Consider the following 24,000-nt stretch of genomic DNA (forward strand, 5'->3'; position numbering starts at 1 on the left):
CTGCCGGTGTCATCTTAAAGGCTCTACTTGGCCGTTTAAAACAAAAAAAAAAAAGGAAAAGAAGCTAAATATTGAACAGGAACGCCGGCACAAGTGGAGTGGTCTGCCAAAGGCAAGTCTTCAGTGTATTGGTGTGTTCTCCTTCGGAGACACTTTAAGCTCTCTCTCTCTCTCTCTCTCTCTCTCTCTCTCTCTCCCTCTCTCTCCCTCTCTCTCCCTCTCTCTCTCTCTCTCTCTCTCTCTCTCTCTCTCTCTCTCTCTCTCTCTCCCTCTCTCCCTCTCTCTCTCTCTCTCCCTCTCTCTCTCAACCTGTTTCTACATAATTCAGTGCACCTCCAGAAAAAGAGGAAAGAAAAAAAAAGAAAACAGTCTGCTGTCGCTCTCCTCTCTGAAGTGACAGCTATAAAAGCAATGTCCTTTGCCTTGGGTGGAATTTAACGCCGCACACCACACACACGTGCCACTTGTAAATGCCGGCGTTGTGCCATCTAGCAGAAACACCTTGGCTGGAATGCAATTCAAGAAAACGTGCTTTTTGTTATTCCATTCCCTATTTCCATTAAAACTGACATTTCATCTAAACTGAACCCTCCAGGGGAAACTAAGAGCTAGGGAGGAGATGAAGCAATAAAGATCTGTGTGTGTATGTGTGTATGTCTGTCTGTGTGTGTGTATGTGTGTGTGTGTGTGTGTGTGTGTGTGTGTGTGTGTGTGTGTGTGTGTGTGTGTGTGTGTGTGTGTGTGCGTGTAGTTTTGTCTGCCTGTGTTCTGTGTATATTCCAGTGTGTATTTCGTCTGCATCCGGGCTAGATGGGAGAAGATGATGACCTGAATGTGTAGAGGCAAATGTCGTTGTGTGTGTGTGTGTGTGTGTGTGTGTGTGCGTGCGTGTGTGTGTGTGTGTGTGCACGCGCGCCTGTGTGATATAATGTTTTTAAAAGGCATCATGAGCTGCAGTCTAAGCGCACGTAAGAGCCGCCCGCGTGCCCTCGGGCCTCACAGTCCATCCTGTTCTTCCCCCCGGATCAAGAGAAATGTCGTTATTTGTAGCCATCAGTGAGAAATCAATGCAATTACGTTCCCAGTCTCCACTCTGCTCTTGCCCATAATGCATAATTTGTAAAGTCATAAACGACATTAACACGCGCTCCCTCCAGAGCTCCCCTCCGCTTAACCCTTGATGGTGTGATCTCCTTTGGTGGAAGGGAATTAATTATTCCGTTTGCTGCGGCTGGCTTTGGAGCTCGTTCTGCCTTTTCTCTCCACGGGGATGGAGGCCGGGGATCTGACACTGTGACGGCGTCGGGGTCTGGCTTTTTATTCTGCCACTGGGAGAATGAGTGACAAGCGTGGAAATTCAACAAATATACACTCGAAACCCCCGACACTCAGACGCGCACACACACCGCCGCGGGATGTGGGACGAGATGGTGGAATGAGACCACGAGCGCGAGACGCTCTTACGTTAGCTACAAGCTGGCGAAGCTCAATCTGTGGTTAATCCTCAGAAACACACTGGAGTTTATTGGGTGGGGGGCTCAACCCACTACAAAATATTAGAAGAATTCAAATACTACTATGGCAGAGGCCGAGCTCAGACTGCCGTTAGGTATGGAGCACACGCAGACAGTGATTCATCATGACAAACTTAGCAATCAGCTAGCTGTTCATATACATGTCTCCTCGTCCCACCCACTCATTTACAGAATCGGTGAACTCGTACTAAAAAAACACATTAAAAATAAGAACCGAGACCCATCATTGCTCTCATTTATTTTCTGGGTCAAACTAAAATGTTTAACATCTTCTGTCTTTCGCTGAATTGAAAGTGAATTGAAGCCAAATGTGAACCGACGTGGATGTTTTTTTGTTGTGCTCGTTTGTATTTTGAATGGTGAGAAACCGACGCAGTGAGTTTGGTTTTAAAGGGAAACCCCCTGGACAGATGATGGAAGCACATACACACGATCAATAAACCTGCCACACTGCACATCGGCCACTTGTGTGTTTTCAGTGAAGGTGAAGTCGACACACTCAAGCACGGAGAACATGACATAGCAATGTTTATGGATCCCTTGAAGATGCTCTGATATTGATGCTGATGCAAACAACCTCAGAGGCTTGACCTATAGATATAATGTGAGCTACTTACAATGTAAATATACTCCATGCAATGTCATCGACTGGCATATTTTAAGATTCCAAGACTTTCACTCGAGCTGACATTATTAAACAAGTATCGAGTCCCCTGGCATTTGTTCACTGCACTGCATCTGACCACTGTGTCATGTCCACCGATGCACGATGACCGGAGAACAAACGTGAGGATGGAAAAGTTGACGGCAGCATCCTTGTACTTTGGCACTCGCTCCAAGTGTTCACGGCTCCACAGCCTCACTCGTGACCGCAGCAAACAGAGCAGAGTTTGTGTTTGTTTGGTGGCAAACAGATCTACCACTTTCCTCAAATAGAGTCCAGATGGGGTCCACCTCCTCCACATTCAACGAGCGACCGGCCCTTCCTGACAGGAAATCTGTCTGTGTGCCCAAAGCCGGAGTCTGGAGACAGTGAAGACGAGCTCGCATGCACTTCCAGACCCGCGGGTAACGCCACCTTAACCTGTCTCTCCATTCTCACCGAGGGACTAACGGGGTCAGTAGGTTCATGTTCCCACGGGAAATGCATGTATTGCCGACATCATTAGGAAACCCCTCTCCCCGCTCCCACCCAGCGGCTCTCATGGTCTCACCTGGAGCGTAACTCTTGTAGGGGGCCAGGTATCTCGTCTTGCGATACTGATTCCGATGCCTTGACTCTCCTCTCACACACCGCTTACAGTTTGTGTCTTTTCTCTGATCCATATTGATTTGTTCCGCGTGTCAGAAGCATGACATCATGTCCTTTTTTTTTTTTTGTAGCCAAGTGTAAAGGGAGTCGCCGCCGAGCGGAGACGTTAAAAAAGCTCCTGCACACAGCTGCAGCCATTGCGACACGTAATAGCAAGGTACGCACAGGTGTAATTGGTTAAATAATTTATGGTCATTTCAATCAGCCAGCACGCAGAATAGCAGGGCCATGGCCCACCTAAATGGAACAGGGCCATAATTTATGTCATTAATTACTCCTGTGTTTACCCCGTAATGACATGTCAACATGGCTGATGGGAAAAGGGCCTTTGTGACCAAACCGTCACACGAAATGAAAACCGGGTGCCAAAAGGAGCGCTGCACGCTGCAGGTGCAGCTAATTGGGTACAGAAAAAGCATGCAGATTAGTAATTAGTTCTTCTGCGGCAACAATCCAGACAGAAACAATTATCATGTCGCAAGTTTCTCCTCGTAGACCTGAAAATATCACAGCTTGTACAGTGAAAGTAAAAAGCAGCATTCTTGCCTCCGCCGTACGCCACCAGACCTCAAACGAGGCGACTACCCTACGATTAATGTATGTGTCTTGGTTACGGGGGGACGTCAGAGCCCAAATAATACCACAGTCGTCCGATTAATGAAGCGACAACAACTGGTGGAGTTCAGATTAAAAGAGGAGGATTCCTCGATAGGAGGTTAGAATGCGAGGTGTGAGATCCACAAAGTGTCCTTTACTACCAGAAACAGCAAGGACGGGGCCCACTCTCGTTTCTTGTGCAACAGTTTGGATGAAGACGAAGGAACAGCTGGACAAGCAGCAGTGGCTGATGTGTTCCAGCCACTTGAAACATCGAAGTGAAGCTGAAGATGAAGGTTTCACAACACAGCTAGGTACCAAGTAGCTGCTGCTCTTCTATGTGCCATCAATCGCGGCCGTACCGCTAGTGACCCTCGAAGGCGGACGGCGGCACGACGCGGCAACTAATTGTAGCAACGGCTCAGGCGGGAGCGGTTGCCGGTCCCGCCGTATGGATTGCTCAATCGAGAAACAAAATAGATGTTTTGTCGATCAGAAGCTGTGACTTCGCATCGGAACATATTTACCAGGAAATGCCTCAAAGATGTGACGCTGCATCAGTCAACAGGAATAGGTGCGTGCAAAAAAAAATCTATGTTGCTTCAGCGTGTTGACATCTCTTGCTGTGACATGATGGAACCATAGATTGTGTAACACAGATCCACTCGTTTCACCTTCAGTCATGTTGCAGGTACATCTACGTCTGTCCATTGGAAAGTGGATCCATCATCATTTTAACCCATCGAAGACATGAGGCATAGCATAATTAGCATGTGAATTGGCCCAAAACATGTCTGGTGTGACCACCAAATTCTAGTTAATTCAGCCAAATACTTCACGGCCACACCTTGTTTTCATAGCATCGGATAACGAATGCAAACCAAACTTGAACACATGAATTAGTAGAAACCATCTTTGGAGAAAAAAACAATTTGATGTGCACCCCTATTTTTTTAGTTCGGCCCCTCATTTGCCAACATTTAGGGGGAGGGGTTTATAATCTGTACGGCGGTCGGCCACCAGGGGGCGATCGAGGGGTTTTGGCTTCATGTTTGGGGAACCATCCTGTCGGCCATCTTCATATGGCTTCAATCAATATCACAACATTCAAGATTGTTCCGAAGCAAAATCTCGCCAAACGATAAAAAAGTACAATTGCAAGACATTCTTTTAGAGTTGCGGGACTCTTAAACATCTGACACAGCTACAGCTGCCACTGATAACAATCTCACACTGCACTCCTCCTCTGGCTTCATTTAGAAGATGTTGCTCTCCTCCACAAACGACACGATGAAAGCTTTCCTGAGTCCAGCCGAAGGAAGAGGTAAAAGGTAAAAGGTGCATAAAGATCTCGAGGCGATAAGTAATGAAAGGAGACACGGACAGCGTTAAACCCAGAGTGGGTTTGCAGGACCTGCAGTAAAGCCGTGGTTTCTATACTATATGTATAAAGTTAACTGTATTTGAAGCTCCATTTACATAAAAGTAGTAAGTTTGACCTCCATTCAACCCATCCTGAGCATTTAGAAGCAACGAGCCGCTCTAAAAGACCCAGTGTCTCGCTTAAGGACTAAGCTGAGACTATTTATTATTGGCTTCTAGCAACTTAAAATACAGAATATTTGCAAGCGTGAATATTTTCAAATGTAAGGATGTGCTGCTTTATGTTTGATCCAATTGTAAAATATATATTTTAAGACAATTTAAGATCACTTTTTGCATCTTTTTTTTTTCACAGCAGTTTTTTTTTTTTTCATGTATTTTTCATTTGAAAGTGCCGTTCATAGAAATGCTTATTGCTAGTTTGCATAGTGACGCAGGGCAGGTGGCGTTCAAGATCAGCCGGTTGTTGGATTCACTTAAGACCAGGGACAGCCATATCATTTATTCATGTGTATACAAATGCTTTATAATTCATAACCACATGCTCCCTTATGAAATCAGAAGGAGAGAACACTGCTGGGCTGTGAGGTGTACAGGGCCACAGCGTACTTAGAGGCTTGTGTACCTACTGTGTGTGTGTGTGTGTGTGTGTGTGTGTGTGTGTGTGTGTGTGTGTGTGTGTATATATATATATATAAAAGCCTTCTGTATGTACTCACTTATCGGTGCTTTGTGTGATATCCAGTGTCAGTAAATTTAAAGCATCTAGGATATTTTCATCCTTCATTCATTTTATCAAAAGACTAAAAACAAATTGACAATATGAAGAAAGTCGCTTGTAGTGCTGGAACGGCAGAGAATTGACCCCTTCACTAAGTCCCGCCTTCCAATACAGACCGGCCAATCATAGCGTAGCATCTGCCGGATATTATTTTAAACAATTAATCCATATTTACAATAGTTGACAATTCACTTTTCTGTTGATCAACTATTTGAAAACATATACGTCTACAACTGGAATCCACACCGAGGGGCCGCTGACATGCCATTAAACATGAGTTGTTCTGTTTCTGCTTCATTATGATGCATGATGTGATATGAGCTAATATTCTGCCCAGAAATTAAAAAAATAATAAAATGGTGGACGGAAGATGACGGAGTAGAGAGAGGACGAGGAGGTCAGAGTGCGGGTCGCTCAGTGAACCCTTAATGGAGAGTAAAGACGGAGGGGTCAGCTAATTAAGGAAGGCTCAAACTAGCAGAACTCTACCTGAATAATTCAACCTCTCTTGTAGATAATTCATTAAAAACCTGCATGCAAGCAGACACACACACACACACACACACACACACACACACACACACACACACACACACACACACACACACACAGTTATTATAGTTGTCGTATATTATTTCTGTACCTTTGGTTTCTATCATCGAGAAGGATGTTTTTTTTTTCTACAGTCCAATTCTTGAAGGTCAGTCAGGCGAAAGTAAGCAATATGATTTCTGTGTGCATACTTCCAAAGAGCACCGGCGTCACAAAGTTAAATCTTTACTTGAGAAGAAGAAGTAGCGAGTCTCTGACGCACACTGCCTGTAAACATTACCGCACTGAGCTTCACAAGTCAACACTGAGGACACGAAGAAAGATGAAATCAACCCTCTTGCTTAACCTCTGTGAAAGAGGTCTTTACTGACAAGAATCCTCACGAAACACACATTGTACGATTGTATTTTCTAATTGCGGTCTCGTTTGATGAGTGAAACTAGCCGGGGGACGCCACACAACAAGTGGAAGAAGCCGTGCACGCCATCGGTGGAGGCGAGGGCTTTACATCACATCGTATTCAGCTGACGCTTTCATACTAAGCGACTTACATTTTTGCAATTCAAGGTTAAGTGTCTTGCTCAAGGACGCAACGGCAGGGACGAGCAGAGCCGGGGCTCGAACCACCGATCCTCTGATTGAAAGACGGGCAGAGTATTCACCACCCTGATCGGTTGGGCGTGTTCCAGCACATTTAGGGCGCTGCCATCAAACATGAACACTCACGATGACGAGGAGCCATTAGTTACGCCTGTGTATTTTATTTTGGTAGTGAGTATTTTATTGTGATAGTTTTTTTAAATATATATATATATATATATATATATATATATATATGGGGCAGAGGGGACACAGCCAGACGGGGGTAATGACGCGTTGGGTGACAGGGAGATCACACGGTTCAGGAAACTTCAGGAGACCAGGAAATCATGAAATAATATTAAACGGGAACCTCGCCCAGCGACACACACCGGGCCGGACTTTCATCTGGAGGAACGAGTACGAAACAGGAAGTTCTCCTCATCGCGGACGACCTCATCACGACCACCTGATGAGAGGAGACCTCGAACGCGAGAAGCGCCGTGTGCAAAGCTGCTTGAAAAAAACATTGCTCCTCTCGTTGCAGCTGAAGCGTCACATTCACATCAGAGTCTGAAGCGTCTGAAGCGTCTGAAGCGAAGCCCCCGCATCTTCCCCCCCCGCTTTTTTTTTCCCACAACATCACGCGGCCTCCGATAAGTAATGCAATCTGGGAAAAGGTTACGTCTCTAAAACAAGGCAATCATATTAAAAGCTAATGGATACATAAAATCAAAGAGCTCATAGGTGATGATTAATCAACTGCCGAAATGCACTGCGCTTAAATCAGTTTAGACTGAATTAATCCCCGAGCAGCCGCCGCTCCCGTCCTCTGGGCAATTTAGTGAGAAAATACAATTACGGCCTGTGAGTTACACCTCACCGGTTCATCTCACCTCTGTGTTCCTCCAGTGTGCCGAGCCATGCATGTATGACTCAGTATGCCACCGCCCCGGCTCCGTAATGGCATCATTAAATATATATTTGATATATATATATTTATATGTATGAATATATAGACACAGTTATCAAACCCTGTGATGGAGCCTTTGAAGCAATGCGTGTTCGGGTTAAGTGTGCTGACTGTCCTAATTCAATAGATTAAAGCTAATTTATTTTAAAATTGTTTTTCTGACGAGGCCTTTCATGTCCGTATCTTTCTCTCAGGTTCTGACAGTGTGCCGCGTGAGAGGATGGAAACTGTACTGTAGGAAGCACGATAAAGAAAAGAACACGCCAGGTCAACTCTATTGTGCTCTGGGCTCTGTTTTTTCGCCTCGTTCTCCCTTTTATTATTTCATTTTTTCCGCATACTTTGAGGGTCGGGGATGTTCTCAGAGTTCGCTCTTTCTTAATCTGACTTGAATAAACTCTGGCAACATGAAGCCACGCATTTCATCCTTCGTTTCTCCTCCAGGCCTCACATGCAGAGCTCTGCCCCGGGACAAGCTCGGCATATCTTTGATCCCACCCACCCATCTCCTGAACATATGTGTGTGTGTGTGTGTGTGTGTGTGTAAAGTATTAGTTCTTGTTTACTACAAAGTTACAGGGCTGCGTCACTGCACTGAGTGGACGATAAAGAAGAGGCCCTTCTTCATAAATCCCATGGCTATAAATCCTCACGACTGGCCGGAGCAGATACATCTGCACCACAGTGGCCTTTAACAATTGTGTCGGAAACGCAGTAAATTAAAATTGAATGAGTGATAAATTAACACTGGAGCACTGCAGCGGCCAATCTTTTTCACCAAAAGCAGTTTTTTGCCCACGTGAGAGTCGTATCATATCTTTAAAACTCATAAAACACAAACTACTAGATTACTGGAACAGAAATGAAGTAATAACCAGAGTTATTTAAAACAAAAGAACCTGCTTCTTAATCAAAATACAGCGAGAGACAGCTTACCTGAAGAATTACGTTTACATGAACTCTCTGTGTGAAGCCACAGAAGGACATCGACACCAAGAATGATAATTATAAATATTTGTTCTGTCAAAAAAAGTGTCGGAATGTTTTGATATGCTTCATATTTTCTGAAGTTTCAACAAAAACGTACGAGCTTCACGAGTTGACTACACCCACATTGCAATCTGTCGTTTTTTGAAACCCAAAATGTCTTACATTTTGTTTTGTAGAATCAAAAGTTGCATCAAATATGTATGAATGTTTTCAAGGTATTGCTTAGAAGTTTGAAATCCAAACACAAAAAAAAGTCACTTAAAAAAATACTCTGACTCGAGTGAAAGGTAAAATCCGCACCACAAGCGCACACACACTCGAGCACACACACACACACACACGCGCACACACACACACACACACACACGCACACACAGTCTTTTAGGGTCACATTGCTCCCTGCAGAGCTCATGGACATTCGTTCTACAAAGTCCATTTCCTCCACGGCGTTCACAGCTGAGTCCAAACAAAGTGAGTGTGACTCTTCCTCCAGCACGACGACGTTTGATGGTTTCTGACGGTTGAATTGTTAAAGAATGAATGGCGGCCAGACCCGACGTCTGGCGTTACGAATCCCTCCACGTTGGTAAAAAAAACAACAACATACAAACGAACGGCTTCAATGAATCACATCTCTGCTGCGTCTCTGCGTGTCTTTGCGTGTCTTTCTCGAGCACGCTCCTTTAATCGCGGCAGAAACTCCAGGAAGCGTCGCGCTTCCTCTCGTCTCATCGGCGGCATGAAAGACGAACGAGGCGACGCCGGACTCCTGGAGCACGACGGCAGCGCGTTTGGCGCACCTGAACCAAACCGTCTTTTTATTGGTCGCCACAGAAATGAGTTTCTGGGAGAGTGAGAGTGTGTGTCTTTGTGTGTGTGTGTGTGTGTGTGTGTGTGTGTGTGTGTGCTCATTCTGTCATCCTGGTTCCCGCTCCCTCAGATGAGAGAGGCAAATCCACTCAGAGAAACAAATAGTCCCCCCGTCGTGAGCGTGAAGTGGCCGTAAAGAGAGAGAGGGCCGAGTGAGAAACAAAGGGGAGAGGAAGTGAGAAAGAGAGAGGAGAGAGGAGAGGAGAGAGAGGGGGAGGGAGAGCAGGTACCTACAAGGGAGAGGATTTGTGTACAGTGTGCACTCTCTCTCCCTCGCTCTGCTATCTATCTTTGCCTTTCTACCCCCCCCCCTCCCCCTCCCTCATCTCATTTGCATGCCTTTTTTAAAAGGAAAACATCCCCACGCTTGACAGTGGTGAAATTAATTTCAATATCGCCGCGTATACTTACAACGGTGAATCCTGCAGCAGTTTGCTGAGGAAGGCTCTCGCCCTGCGATCCATTCATCCTCAAGCAAACCCCACAGCTCAGCTCCGGCGGGCCTTGAAACGCTCACATGGCGGTGCGTTCGAGGGCGGCGGGGAGTTCGGCCCCCGCCGCTGTGATTGCTGCAGTCCGTCCCTTTTTGTACCGCGATCCATATTCAAATATTAGGGATTTATGTGCATTGATGTTGTTCACCTCATTCTGCTGACATGTCGTAACGGCGGGGCGGAGGGGGGGGCGGGGGAGCGGATGCATAGTTTACGGGACACCGTTTGAATGTCAAGCCGAGGAAAAACCGCGAGCGCAGCGCACGAGAGGCCAACGCCAAGCGCCAGAAGAAAAGATAATCTGGGGGGGGGGGAAAGAAAGAGGAAACGCACCGAACGGACAAAGAAAGTCGAAAAGATGGAGCAGATTAAGAGTGCGTTGCTGTGTCTGAGCTTCAAAAGGCACATAAGCTTGATTCATGCAAATCAATGTGGTTGTCAGCGTCGCAGACGGGGCCACAAAGGCCCCTTTATGCCGGCTAAAGCTCAGCACTCTTCTTGATCGCTACAGGGCAATAATTATTGAGCCTATCCAGCCAATACGCCGCGTCTCCGGTTACATAAACTGTCAACCCCACATTTAAAATGACGGCGGCTCGATAGCAGCGGAATATCAACGGAAAATGGTGCTTTGCCTCATATCTCTCTCTCTCTCTCGCTCTCTCTCACGACTCCTATTTTGAATTCCATCCCGTCAGCTCTCCGAGCACGGCTAAACACCGGCAAATGAATTCAGTAGGTGGTGATGTGTGTCGGGTACTGCATGTAATAATCCATATTAAAATTCCATAATTGGAGTCTAATTAGAGAGGTATTAAAGTCTGCTCCAAACTCTAATGCCGGCGTCTCTGAGCAAAGTGAGCCGAGGAACTTTTCCCTCCCGCGAGGCCCTTGAAGGTAGGAGAGAAGGTTGCGCTCGCTCTCAGATCAGAGCTTCACTTTGAATGTTGCCGTCGCGAGAAGGCGAGCGCTCGCTTTTAAGAAGACTTCCGAGCTTTGTGGGTTTTTTGTTTTTTTTTCCCCCCTCCGCTTGGAGAAGAGAAGCCGTCGCCGCCGAGGGGACGCGGAGGGAAGAGTGACGCGGGATGACCCTCGGTCAGCAGCCATCTGTCTGTCGCCAGCGTGCCATGACTATGAAACCCCAAACTACAAAACAAACAGATGTATCTTATGCGACAGTCAGTCGTGGAAGCGCGGGATGATCTCAGGCCAGCCGGGTGTTCAGTGGGAAAGAGTTTTCTTTTGCCTTCTAAATGCATCATTAGTGCAGTAGCACACGACGGGTACCGCATCCTCGCCAAAAGATACCCTCCCCCCCCTCCGCCTCCTCATCCTCCACCCCCCACCAAACGGGAACGTCGGCGCTCCGGCCGCTCGTGCACTTGCGACTCGGCAGCGTTTCATCCCGTCAGCAGTAAAACGCAAACACCTTCTGCACCGTGTCCCAGATTTGGACCATTTGCATAAACTGCCATCTTAAATTATTCACAGCTGCTGTCTTTGCTTTTCTGACTAATTATATGTTGAGCTGCTGTGTTTTCTCACCACCACTTAGACAAAGAGTCCCGGCGGCTCCCACGCACATGGAAAGTGCACGGCGTGAGGCGCAGGCGTGTTGGAGCCCCATCCCACTGGTGTTTGACATCGCGCTATATTTTTTGTGTAATATTTTCCTTACCTTAGCTCCTCCCCATTCGCCTCCCACTTCTATTTCTTGTCTTATTTAGTGGATGACAGCAGGTCCAGTCCAAAATATTATGATTGAATAAACTCAATATTGATTGTTTGGAGAGAAAAAAAATCCTTTCTGCTGCAGAGATTTTCTGATTGTTTTTTCCCCCCCGCAACAAAATCCAAAGGATTGACGAAGCACTAAAAATACCCCCGACCTCCGCAAAACCTTGAGAATCTGCGAGCCTCTGGATACACGCTTGCTGTTCGTTCAGAGCAAATCTTTAAACACGCGTCACTTCTTGTGAGTTAGTCAGAGACGACCGGACACTCGACAGGCCTCAGACTCAGTGCTTCAAACTCATTTCATTAGTTTTTGTGACGCCGAAGATGAACGTTTCCTCCCAGACTCTTCCCTCCGACAGAAAGACCAGCGTGATTGCAGCTCCATATGTATGTGTGTGTGTGTTGTGTGTGTGTGTGTGTGTGTGTCTTCCACCAAAGCTCTCCAGCGCGAGAACCTTCACCGTCTCAATCAACAGTAGCGCATGGACAAAGCAGCTCCACCGCTGGCTGCGCACACTTGCGTCCTCGGTGTCCGTGAACACTCCACCAGATTGAAAACATACGTGTGCGACTCTGGAGGTGATTTGCAGCGAGCGGTAAATCAAGCCGAGGAGTCTGAGGCAACATGAACGCCAACTGGTGCAAACACACACACACACACACACACACACACACACAGACATGGCTTTTTCCAGCTGCACATGGCTGGTACACCGGGTCAAACAGGACTATGGCTCCTCCGCCTCGTCAATGATTTTCTCATTATCAACTAATCTGAGATCAATAGTTGAACTCAACAGAACTTGGTTAATCACTACGAGGTCCTCCTCATCCCTCTTGAGGAGATTCATACTTTCATTAGAACGCGTGAGGTATCTCCTGCTTCTTTCCTTTCTTCCTTCTTTCCTTCCTTCCTTCCCAGGTTCTTACTTCTTTCCTGTCCCTTGTCTGTGTGTGTGTGTGTGTGTGTGTGTGTGTTATAGATTTATTTTACTATCATTATATTCTATAATATGCATATACTGATGTGTCAGCGACAAAATGTGCCGCAGCAGGCCATTCGCCACCGTTTCCTGGAAGCCACAGATAAGTGGAGCCGAGAAGATTACCTCGCCGTTGTTTCAGAGGCACATAAATAAACACTTAATCGCACGCGTGCGTCTGACACGCATGCGTCTGACACGCATGTGCGCCCAGCAGATGGTTCGCATGTTTTACGCAGCGGGCGGAAATCCCCCCCCCCAAATGTAATCCGGAGCGAGTTCCTTCGCGATAAATAACCCAAATTGTGAATTTGTTCAGATGGCGGGCTCTTAGCGTTTTCTCCGCTCGCTGCATATATTTCCGCCCCTGCTTTCCCTCCACGCGCTGATGCAAGTCATTCTTTGAGAGCAGCTATTCTGGGATTTCTCACACAACTCTCACGTCTGACTCGGCTCACATACCAACGATGCCTTCTCTGCTTATTTCCAGTTCAGACTGCGTGAAAAAAAAAAGACAGTCAGACATAATCATAAAAAAAAGAAACAATGGGAGAAAACACAACTTGTAGAAACGGAGCAGAGTAAATGTTTCACGATGCTTCTTCTGGCATGTAGAGCGACCCCCCCGCCCTCCTTCCTCCCTCTCCTTCCTCTTCCTCACCCCGTCCCTCTCCAGTCATCGTAACCCAGGGAGCTGTTTGGCTGAATAACTGTTTCCACATTAACATATTCTATTGCCCGCTTACCTTCTTCGCGACGCCGGAGCCGAGCTCGGGTGTATTAAATATTAAACCTAAGTGCCGGGGAGAGAAGATATGTCACCTTTCTAACTGTAATCGTGGCTGTGCAAATATTTTATGCACCTCCAATCTATATAAATATTAGAGCGGAATAAAGGGCAGTGAGAAGAGCCGTGAGTGAAAGCGGAGCGTGAAATCACCGTCATAAATCACAGTGTTTACCGTTGAACGACATCTCTCATTCATCAGTCTGCAGCCATCGGTCGGTGTAAAATATGTCAGGGCCGGATGATGGAGCTGCTGACGTCCGGGGCAACAATAACCTTGTGTGAGTGAGTGTGAGCGAGTGCGTAATGTGTTTGGACGGGGCCGCGCGCCCCGACGGTGCAGCGGAGGGCGCGCCGGCCGCTCCTCTTCAAACTGCATTTTGGTCTGGGGGCAACAACAACAACAAGATTCCCAAATAATATCACACTTCTCGGTACGAGGCCCTTTTCGGTGGAGCTGACAAATGTACGTGCAGGATTATTGATTTTCATTTTGCCGGCGTCCCCGAGTTCTCCTTTTCAGGCGCTTCGGAGAGGACTCGAGGGGGCCCGGAGGTGCGACCGGCCGAGTCTTCAATCACAGCGGAGGACTCAGTGGACGTGCTGTCACTTTATCAGCCACGCTGAGAATATACTGTAAACATCCTTTCACTCTACAGTATGTCGTCCTTCCCCTCGGCCCTCCGGCCGCTCTGTTGTCCTCGTGTCGCAGCTCTGGTGTAGAAACACACTGGAGCGCCGCGAGCATCCGGACATCTGCTGTGAGAACGCAGACGGACGAGTCGCTCCGTGCCTTCGGGGCCGTCACATGGTCGGAATGCGTAATAGTCGCTGTCGTCGACGTGTCCGACGGACGATCACGAGTCACCCGCTCTGCCCCCCCCCCCCCCCCCCCTCCGGCTGCCTTTGGTCTTCGTCGCTCGTGACGGGACCAACAGCTTGGCAAAGACGGCTGCTGCTGCTGCGCCTCCATCATTGTTAAAACCCATCGAGGAGGGACGGGTCTCCCTCTGGGACGCTCCGGGAGGGAGAGGTGTCACACAGCCGCCGCGTCGGAAAATAGAGAAGATGGACGATTCTTGGGAAATACGTACAAAGCGTGCAACATGTCTCGCACTAAACTTGTATTACATCAGGTTTAAAAAAAAACAAAAAACAGGGTGGTGCTGTGCAATTAATGAAATTTCCAGCCTAATTATGACTTTGGCCTCTATGTATGAAAACAAGACAATCAGCATTAAGCTTCGTTCAGCCCAACACACCCCTTTTTCTTTTTTAGAGAGAGCGCCTCGGCTCGGAAAGACCTCGACCTGAAGTTGAACTACGCCTTGTGTGTTGCCTTTGCTGTTGTCACCGTCCACATCTTTTGAATTGTTCACTAGAACAAAAGCACAACGTTTTTCCTCGTTCAAGTCTCTTAATTTTGTACCCAAAGTGCACCGGATTAGAACTTTAAAATGCAGGCTTACCAAAAAAAATCAAAGAATTATAACCGGTCCATCGCGTACTGACCTGTCTGCCAATGCACGAACAACCTTCTGTGTTCCTTTCGAGTGCCTCGCTGCTCGCGGTCGCAACACAGCGACACGTGATGACGAAAAGGCGGCGAAAACGCGCCTCCGAAAGCTCAAGTTGTTAACTTGAACTACTGCAACATTTAAAATGATTCCTCCAACAACTCCACGTCCGCTGCAGCCCGGCGTTGACTTCGCTTCTCCGAGTCTCTCCACAGCCTCCGTCACGTTGTTTCCCCCTCAGTGTTCACGCAGAGTCGGGCCTCAGAATCTCGCCGCTCGCCTCTCACCATCTTCATATTTCAGTTTGGATCAGCGGCGTACTGATAATCATTTCATGATGCTCACTTTCAGCGGGCCTTCATTTCAGGGCATCCGTTCTTTCTTTTTTTCTTTTTTTTTTACCCGCCAACTTCTTCACAGAGTTCATGTTGTATTTATTAATAAAGAGTGCTGAGATTTTCATTCCGAATTCTCCGATCGTGCTCAATATTTTAGCGATCGCCTACAATTTCGGCAAGTTGATTGTTGACTATTTGAGCAGAGCTCCATTGGTTTTGCAGCCGTTTTAAATGTCTCGTAGTGCTTTGGTAGCACACACACACACACACACACACATCCATATATATGTGTGTGTGTGTGTGTATGGAGAGCTAGTGGTGGGAGACCAGCCGCCGTCCTCTGTACGTCGTAACACGTGTAACAAGCCAAGCGCATCTCATGATGTATTCATCGTTCGTCATAGAAATGAAAGCGGTGGTCAGAGTTGACTTGCAGCACCAAAGAGGCACAACAAGCTGCTGAAAACGCTGCATTAATGAGTCCACGGTCCACAGTGATCACACACGGCCGCGTTGCCTCATGCAAAAGATGGAGGGAATGAAAATAAACCGTTCATTGTAATGCTCCATGGTCGCTCAGCTAATGACTCTGCTGAACGTGGCTCCTCCAGGGAGTCTTTCTAACCTTTACTCCTCCCTAAATAATAGCTCTAACGCCAGCTAGTTCCAACTCTGTAATCTAAATATAATTGGAGGGGGAGCGCTGCTTCCTTAGCGGGGAGCGCCGGTCTTTTTTTTTGACGGCGAGTATCTTCAAATTAAAACCCTCCGCATAAGCGTGACTGGCATCGCCCTCGAACGCAGCTCGCGCTCGGGGGGGAAGGCAGCGATCGCACGTGTGGGACGGACCGGCGAGGCGTTTTCCTTTCACCTGCGCTGATACGCGTCTCGCCGCGCGGGATCACATTTGTTCAGCGGATATTGAATTGCATCGGCCAAGAGATGGTAAACGGAGAAGGAAGAAAAAAAATGGAGATTTGTGCCCCGGGTTTCGCTCGTAACGCTGCGTTTGGTTGCGTTCAGATTCATGCAATCACTGCTATTAAACAATGATCGGAAGCACTTCTTGTCCAGGTCCTTTGGCTGGCAGGAGGACTCCTGCTTTCATCACAATGCAACAGCTTTCCACACTTCGCCGTCCTAAATAAAGAATCCCACGCGATAGTTGTCACGGCGCCGCGGATTGGAAACGGCGCGAAAAAAGAAAAGGCGGCGCGGTGCGCGTGTGAATTGCTCGGTTGACTCGTATGAAGCGGGTGCTAAGATCTTCCCGCGGTGGGGAAGTTTGTTGGAGCTGCAGATAAAAGCGGACGGGAACGCGACGTGTGAATACCAAACAGTTGGTAAACGCAAGACGAGGGAAGGTACGGCTCCATCGTCGCCGCCGCCGCCGATGAAAGACCTTCCACGCCGTGGGAATGTGTCGGCTGCGGCTGCCATTTCATGAGAGCCGCCCCCCCCCCCCCTGCCGATTGCTGTGATACACACATATATATGTATATATGTCTATGTATGAAGAAAGGAAGGTGTTGTTCACCATTCAGGCCGGCTATTCAGTGCCGCTTACACACTGAGACATCCTCACAAGCCGCTGCGATCTGCTGGACTCAGCCCATCATGAACCTCACCGCCGACACCACGGCTTCCACAATCAATGGCGGTCATGACTTTACGCGCCGCGGCAAGCGGCGATATTTGTGGGCACTTACTTACATACTTACATTCTCCCTCGGGAGCAAAGACAGAAGAAGGGAGCGATGGAGGGGGGGTTTGAATAATTAAATAATTGTTTTCTTACCTGTTTTCCAAGACGACGTCAACGTGGTGGAGAGACATGTAAAGAAAGAAGAGTCTCAGTTAGTAACACGCCTTTTAGATACAGATCATATAACACAAAACACACACACACACACACACACACACACACAGGTGTGTGTCGACTTGACTTGAGTCATGAATACAGGTCTGCCTCAGCTTTGTTAGATTTCTTTTCTCTCCTGAAAGTTGCATTGGCAGCTGAACGTTGGCAGCATCAATACTGCATAAGATCAAGCCCCTGTGTTTTCCCTTTTTTCTCTCTCTCTCTCTCTCTCTCTCTCTCTCTTTCTCTCTTACCATCTCTCCCTCCTAAATACAGATACACACAATGGTCTCACACCTCTGGAATATTCTTTCACAGATAGCTCTCCTCCAACTAAATATCTCCACGTCCCCCCGGCACCAACAGCCAAGCACCAAAACACCATAAAGCACAGGCGGTGAATAATTTATAATCTGTGATTGTAAAACTCTCAAAAATAGTGTATGCATTGTTACTTTCTATCATGGCGGATATTTTTTTTTTTTTTTTGGGGGCCGCCCCATTAGCTGGCCGGTGGACAGATTGTGATTTACATGGTGCAGCCATGCAGCACTATTCTCAAGCCCGGACGGAGGGCTAATGGAGGCACACACGCAGCTTTTATTAGCTGTGAAATCCAATGGCATCAAATATTAAACACTTCATTATGGGGCACTGCTTGTCTTGTTCCACAGAACAGCCACTTAAACCCACAACAGCCAGGAGAAAATAAAGAGAAGGGTGGTGGGGGGGGGGGGTGCGATGACAGCGGTAATTACTGGAAATCCATTTTATAAGATGTGTTTGTCGCGGGAAACTGCAAAGTGTGTGTGTGTGTGCGCGTGTGTGTACTGGTACTCATCAGCTTGCAACAAGCATGACGTCGTTCGTTAATAATGAATCCCCTATATATGAAAACAACAGTGCTTTTCCTCCGTGGACGTGGACTGTGTTTAATAAAATGAAAAGCTCCCGTTGCCTCGCGGCCCGTCGGCGCCCGATTTAGCTGAGCAGCTCGCGCCGAGGGCAGAGGGCGGTGTGGGTCAGCGGTGACCAGGCGGAGGGAAAGGTCCGAAACCAGAGGAGTGAGAGAGAGAGAGAGAAAGGAGGGGGCGAGGGGAATGGAAAAGAACGGACAGACAGCGGGCGAACGAGACGGAGGGAATCGGAGGACCAGACAGGTCGTCGTCAGAGCGCATGAGTGACAGCTCCACCGATGACCTCTGAATGATTTATCTCTGGACATGTTTCTGTCTATCAGAGCATCAGAGGCCATTAACATCAGAGGACGCAGCGTGGCGGCGGGTGAGGGGGCGAGGGGGGAGCGGCGCCTCGGCTCATCTGTCATTACTGGAAAGTTGACCGTCAGGGCGGAGGGACGCCAGCGATGCCTCCTGCCCACCAAACACGAGCTGAAGCCACTGGGAGTTAAAGGGCCTCCACGTTGTATTTACTTTCTTTAATAAAAAACGATCAGACCTTTGCAGCAGAGAACTTTAATCAATTGTAATCTGGCCCACCTTGACCATTGTATCAGAGCGCCTAAGGAGCCGGGTTTGACTCAGACTCCCAGCTGTGATTGATATTCATAGAGCTTTCTTTCAAGCAGCTCTCATGTGTCGGCTGCAGCAGGGGTTACTGTTCACAAACAAAGGCCGCGCCGGAGAACAAAGAGTTCCCGTCTTGGCCCACACCGAGCTCAGAGCCAGCGCGCAATTACTCTTGTTGTTTTATTCATTAATGTACTTTATTTCGTTGAAAATATGTTTTTACTTCCGTTAAGCGCGTTGGTCTTCGGGGCCCTCGGCAAGCTGTGCCAAGATTGAGATCGCGACCCCCGGGAAGCTTTGGAGTGGACCGCCGGAGCCCGCTTTGTTTTCATCGCAACGGAGCCGCGAAAAAAGAAAGAAAGAAAGAAACGCGAGAGACGGAGCGGAGAGGCGCGGCGCGCGAGTCGCGCTGACATCTGTTTATGCCGGTCAAAAGCACCGCGAGAGCAACGCACAAACAGTTATGCTCGTACATTTTCATCAACCAAATTCAGCGCTAACGGACCATTAAAACAGTAATAGGATAACAGCAATTAAGCCCTGGGCCATGGGAAAGACGGAACCACTGGAGATAAAAGTGATGAGAGGGAGAAGGAGGAGGAGGAGGAGGAGGAGGAGCGGTACGGCGAATGTGTGGAGAGAAGGGGGGGGGGGGGAACAGAGTAATAACGTCGTGCCGGTAGAAGCCTGAGGTCTAACCTCTCCCTTCAGCGAAGGTGGGAGAGTCAGGAGCGGTGGCAGTGAAAGACCGGGATAAGCAGAAGGAGGAAGTGTTTAGGATTCAATTAGCCCTGCCTCTCCTTGTTAGAGAGGGCCATGGCTGACAGCTGGAGGGGCAGGCGGGGGAGGCCGACAGGCAGATACAGCCTCCCTCTCTCTCTCTTTCTCTCTCTCTCTCTCTCTCTCTCTCTCTCTCTCTCTCTCTAGCGCCGGGCGACATCACGGCCACGTTCAAGTTGTTTACAGCTACCGGCTCTCGCTGGTTGAACCGTTCCCCGCCTCGCCCTCCTCCCTGCAGAGGGGACGCGAGCGCCGGCGGATCTCGAAACAGATCAACCGCCACGGCGTCAGTGGGCGGAGCGGGGTCGCCCGGTTCGACGCCAGAGTCCCGCTTATCCTTCTCATGCGTCCTTGAGCAAGACGGAGAGAGAAACACCTCCCGAATCCTAACGGCGTGGATGCACCTGTGCATTTATGTTACGCGACCGCACAGCGTGTCAGATTACTTGCGCGCAACTTCCCTCTCTCTCCTCTCGTCTCGGGCGCGGCCTGGACTGGTACTCAAAATGCAAGACGGCAAAGATGTTTTCCCCTCCGTCCCATACGGAATCAGATCGTTAGAGTCCTGCTTGACTTGAGCGTGGATGTGGGTGCGAGGGGGAGAAAAAGAAACATTGATCACTGATGCCAAAAGTGGGTCAAAAGACAGTTTGCAGTCAATGTTAGCGTGAACTCTGGACAATGAGACCTGACCTGTAGGAGGCAGTGGATTATGACGCCGCACCTCCGATGAATAATCTGCACAGAGCCAATAATGAGGTAATAAACAGCATCCGTCCCCTGACCTCCAATCAGTTAGCAGCGAGCAGAGATGGGAGCCATTGATTTCCTCCATGGGCCTGGATGCGTTCTGTGGATCTTACCCGCAGACTGCCAACGATGTGCATCAATACAGACGTGCATTGCTTAGCCGATGGCACCCTTCAAAAGGCAGGCGGGGCCTGCTTGTGTCCAGGGGTCGTTTCAGAAGGCGTTCGATGAGAAACTGTTGTGTCTCTGAGATGGCGGAATACACCAAGAGCGTGTCCTCCAAGAAAGTTTTGGTGTTTACCAGAGATGTGTTTATATGTATGAATAAGGAAATAAATCTTTGCTGAGCCCTGATACCGTAACATGAGACGACCCATTGGCTCAGACTTCTATATGTTGTAATGAGGCTGCAGTGTTGAAACTCTGGACTAAACACAGAGTTGAACCGCAGTCAATGAAGACAGAGATTGTAGTAAGTTTCACCCATTTACTGTGACTCTTTCCTCAGTCACGCTGGTGAAAACTGCAAACAAAAACAAGACAAACATCCAGTCCACATTCTTAAAGTAACATTTCACAGTAGCAAAATATAAATATACATCGCATATTTGTATATTTACAGCACTCACGACATTGTTTCTACGAAGCTTCCCGGTGGAGCACGCGGTCCGCTGTCCAAATGTTTACTCAACCAGAAGCCATAACAGGGCACAAACAGGAACATCATATTGCCAACTATGTCTGGAAATAAACAACCATTAATTAAACAAAAATGAAAAAGGTCGTAAAGGCAGCACAATGGCATACGTGATGTTCTTTCCGGGTTTCAATGGCTGTATTAGGACAAAGTGATGCTATTTTCTTCAGCTCTTCAACCACTTACTGTCATGATTATATCCACATTACAGAAGATTATTTAATTGTGTCAATATTGTGTGTCAACCCTACAATGTCATCGCAACATTGAAATCAGGGTGTTTGCTAAAAAAAGACATGTTTTTTTTCCCCACGTCGCTGAGCCCCACTTCAAGCTAGTAAGAACACGTGTGTGTGTATGTGGGCGTGCATGTGTGCGTGTGTGTGTGTTGGTGCACATATGTGAGAAAAGCAAGTGAGACGAGAAAAACATGTTCAAAAGCCAGCGTGAGACTTGAAAGTTGTCTGAGTTGAACTAACGATTAAAACGTCTCTGTCGCCTGCTGCGGAGAAGTAAACAAGATGTTGAGCAACGAACACCAGCCACAATGCAGATGTACACTAAACCATGGCCAGATTTAGCGATACACACACACACACACACACACACACGCACACACGCACACACACACATCTACCTATACATAGTGGTTATTAAGACTGATCCACAAATTACGTTTTTTCTTGTCAATTTTGCTCTTTCAAGAACGTATCTGGCCTCTAAGTCTCACCCATACACACACACACACACACACACAAGGCCTCCAGCTGTGTCGATGACAGACTGGACCTCCTCCATCAGGTCTCCTGATAAAGCTCAACCAGGTACGAACGAGTGTGCATCTCAATCAACCCGTCGCCGCACACGTAAGCGCCACTGTTTATGTTTTCAATTAGGCCTCTCACTCGCCTAATGCAGTGTGTGTGTGTGTGTGTGTGTGTGTGTGTGTGTGTGTGTGTGTGTGTGTGTGTCTGAACCACTGGCTCGCACAGGTTCCTCAGCGGGTAATCACGGGACTGTCAGCGTCGTGCCATCTCTGATGGGCGTCCAGCATTAATATTTATGATGCTTTGAATCAGCCCCACACTGAGCGCCGTGAAAGCAATCACCGCAGATTCTCTCTCTTTTTTTTTCTTTCTTAATAAATATCCACATCCAGATCAATTCTGATTAGCATTTCAAGCGCTCGGCGGAGCCGCGCCGTCTGCCCAAACTTCGCCGCCTTGTTCTCGGAGAGATAAAGAGAGACAGCGGGAGAGCGAAACACGGGGAGAGCGAAACACGGCCGACGCCGAGTCCAACCAGAAATGAAACGGGAGCCACCCGACGAGCCACAGCGGCGCAGGAAACTGATGTCTTGCTCACAAATGACATTTAAAAAAAACATGTTTTTTAATTGTAGGTGACGCCGCTGCGGTTTGGAATACGCATAAAGAACAATAAACATCAAAACAGCCGGCATAAAAATGGCGGCACGAGGCTTAGATGAGAAACCGCTGGCTACCTGGGAAGGAATCTGCGTATCTTTCAAGTTGATACGGGAAGTGACATTTTCTGGCATTAGTTGTAAGCTACTGAGGCTCCTGTGAGCTCCTCCACCACCGGCCCTGGTGTCGTTTTTATCAACAACAAAAAAAAAACGTTTGTGTGGACTGAGCTCCTTTTTGTCTTCGCCCGAAAGACAGACCAATCTGCTTATCTCCGAATCCAGAGGGAGCGCAGGCGTTTGTTGTTTTTATTTTCCGATCGAAATAATACGCGGGAGAGGAAAGTAACCTCCCGAACAACTAAATCAGTGGGGAGGAGGCGGATTGCGTGTGTGTGTGTGTGCGTGTGTGTGTGTGTTTTGGGGGCCGCGCGGTATCAAGAGTGTTTATGTGTAAGAGGAAGCCTCCGCCGGCCTGAAGGCGCCCCCACAGATGTCTATTTGCAGTGACAGCGGAGGTTTGTTCTCTCCGCGTTTCCTATTTATCACACGGGGCTGATTGTGTGGCCGCGGCCCGGATCCCGCCGAGAGGACGCCATCACCGCCGCGACAGATATGCACGAGTAAGCAATGCGGCTCCGTGGGTTCGCGGACGCGATCTATCAGCTCGGATCAGCGGTCCTCGCTGGGAAAACAAAAAATAAACATAAGCAAAGAGAGGCAGCAGACAATGTTATGAATATGGAACGGTGATTTGGTCCTTTTTTTTTCTTTACGATGTATTATTTATGAAGGATACACTGAGAGGCTTGAGGTTCATTTTAAAATATCACAGGCGCTCCCTGAGCTCCAAGTGCGGAAAAGTCATCCGTAAAAAAACACAACAAAAAAAATGATGGACACTAGGTGGCATTCTGGAAGAAAGGAACGGAGGCAGGATGGATGGAGTGGGGATAGCAGCGACTCCTTTGGGGAAATAAATGCTCTTTGCAGCTTTAGTGAAAATAATGATTCACCAAATGGAGCACTTTAAGGAAATTCACACTCAACTCTCTCGGCTCTCTTCCTGTCCCATTCTCTCTCTTCCGCTTCCCTCCCGCTCCGCCGGTACATTGTCTGCTCGTCTCCCATGAGGAATATCACGAGGTTCCAACGGCACTCTCAACCCTCTTCCACACACACACACACACACACACACGCACGCACACGCGCACACACACACACACACACACACAGGTGGCATACACCTGCGAATCCCCAGTGTGAATCTTAACCTTTTCACATGAGTCATGTTTCCCATGAATATCTTCTTTTGTGTGCTTGCTTTTCAATGCGTCTATATATGTGCTTGTCTGCGCCTATATCTTGTGTGTGTGTCTCTATCTTTGTGTCTGTGTGTGTCTCAATGTGTGTGTGTGTGTGTGTGTGTGTGTGTGTGTGTGTGTCTCTATCTCTGTGTTTCACCGCAGAGTTGACCTTTCCATCCCTGCTTTGTCCCAGATTAGAACTGACACCGCCCTCTGCTACAG

General features: G+C 48.0%; 1 protein-coding gene across 3 annotated transcripts in view; it reads right to left on the bottom strand.

The window, feature by feature from the left end:
- Positions 1-24,000, bottom strand: part of LOC137801033 (cadherin-4-like) — a 218,264-nt gene that overhangs the window by 143,400 nt on the left and 50,864 nt on the right. Inside the window, exon 1 of one of the 3 annotated variants that reach the window (XM_068598428.1) lies at positions 17,227-17,254. The exons of the other annotated variants lie outside the window; for them this stretch is intronic. The gene's annotated coding sequence lies outside the window, so the exon portion shown is untranslated. Of the gene's footprint in view, positions 1-17,226; positions 17,255-24,000 lie in introns of those variants that run through there. 3 annotated transcript variants of the gene reach the window in all.

This window comes from Clinocottus analis, unplaced genomic scaffold (assembly GCF_023055335.1).
Source record: "Clinocottus analis isolate CAN_PGR_092001 unplaced genomic scaffold, fCliAna1.0.p SCAF_4, whole genome shotgun sequence".
In the NCBI taxonomy this organism is placed as follows: domain Eukaryota; kingdom Metazoa; phylum Chordata; class Actinopteri; order Perciformes; family Cottidae; genus Clinocottus; species Clinocottus analis.